Source organism: Dermacentor andersoni, chromosome 10 (assembly GCF_023375885.2).
Source record: "Dermacentor andersoni chromosome 10, qqDerAnde1_hic_scaffold, whole genome shotgun sequence".
Lineage (NCBI taxonomy): Eukaryota > Metazoa > Arthropoda > Arachnida > Ixodida > Ixodidae > Dermacentor > Dermacentor andersoni.
In genome coordinates this window covers 43,300,779-43,302,738 of record NC_092823.1, presented here as the reverse complement: position 1 = coordinate 43,302,738, position 1,960 = coordinate 43,300,779, and positions in this window count along the sequence as shown.

The following is a 1,960-nucleotide window of genomic DNA, read 5'->3' as shown; positions in this document are numbered from 1 at the left end:
CCCAAACCGTGCGCCTTTATGTAGCATATTTGCCAGAGGATACCCGACGTCAGCAAAACCAGGAATAAATCGGTGAAAGTAAGAGCAAAGACCCAGAAAACTACGAAGTTGCTTCATTGACTGCGGTGTACTAAATGTCTCAACAGCTGCCGTCTTGAGGGGATCAGGCCGGATACCGTCTTTGTCAGCAAGATGACCCAGCACAAGGGTTTGACGGTCACCAAAGTTACATTTCTTGGAGTTCAGAACCAGGCCAGCGTTTCTGATGCAGTCGAGGACAATATCCAGGCGCGTATTGTGCTCATTGAATGTGCGCCCGAATATGCCAACGTCTACAAAATAATACATACAGATGTTCCATTTTAACCCACGCAGAATGGTGTCCATGAACCTTTCAAAGGTTGCTGGAGCGTTGCACAACCCAAATGGCATCACATTGAATTTGAATAATCCATCCGGGGTTATGAAGGTGGTTTTCTCCTTGTCTGCCGGGTGTATCGGGATTTGCCAATATCCTGAGCGCAGGTCCACTGAAAGAAAATAAGAGGCCGAATGAAGGCAATCAATTGCATTATCAATCCGGGGCAGCGGGTAGACATCCTTCTCAGTCACGGCATTTAATCTTCGAAAATCGACGCAAAATCTCAAGTTACCGTCTTTCTTTCTGACGAGTATGAGCGGAGCTGCCCAAGGACTCAAGGACTCTTGTATTATCCCATTTTTCATCATGTCACTCACTTGTTCCCCGATTATCTTGCGCTCGTTAGGCGACACGCGATAAGGCTTTTGCCTGATCGGGCGTGCAGATGCCATATCGATAGTATGGCGCGTTCGTGACTCGGGAATCGAGAACGCTTTGTCCGGCTGCGCAAAGTGGAACACTGACAGATGCTTAGAAAGCATATCCACCAAGGTATGGCGCTCCCTTGTGCTGAGCGACTTGTTTATCATCGACAGAAGCTTCATGTCTGAGACATGGCGAAGGTCAGCAGGTTCACACGACGGGTCAGCTATTAGTACGGTTACGGACGAAGACGTGTATTCTGTAAAGTAGGTGAGTTTCAAGCCGTCTGGAAGCAGGACGGGTTCTGCGGAGCAGTTGGCCGTCCACAAGCCAGCACGCCCGTTGCCGATGCATACCACACAATGAGGGACAAAAACGTTCTTCTTCACACAATTTATATGCATTGACTCTACGGAGGCATCGAAACTGTCTGGAACTTCACCGCGACATGCAACCGGCACGCACACAGAGGTGGACGCAGGCACAACAGTATCTGCAGACACACAAAGTTCACCTTGACTGCAAGTCTCCTCTAAGAGCCCGGACGAAACATGGCCATCGACGCAAACTTCCCCCGTGCGACAATCAACGGTCGCACCACACTGCCGCAAAAAGTCGATGCCCAAAATCACTTCGTGCGTCGATCGGGGAATAACTACAAACTCCGTCGCGAAAACTCCACTAGCCAAGGATACTTCAGCAGTGCACACACAACCAGGGCGCAACGACTCGCCGCTCACTCCAAAAAACGTTGCAGCCTGGTCCCACGGAAATACAACTTTGCGCCCCAAACGACATTTAAAACCGAGACTCATTACAGATACAGTTGCTCCGGTATCCACTAAAGCCATTGTAGGAACACAATCAACAAGTACATGCACTTTGTTCTTAATCATAGCAACTGCAGGGGGCATTTCTGTCGATAGCACGTGTCGAGCGACCTCACCCCGATCGGCCGCGCTAGCTAGTTTTCCGGTTGTGAAGCGAGGAGGATCGGCGCACTGGCGATGGAGATTGATGTAAACGCGGTGCACGAGAAGTTGGCGGTGGCGTCAAACTCCTGTCAGATGCCGGCGAGCGGCTCCGAAAGCTTCTCTGCCAGTAATCGTTACCGGGAGGGACGCCAGCTGACCAAGAGGTAGTGTACGGCTGTTGAGTTGTCCTCATAGGAGGTGT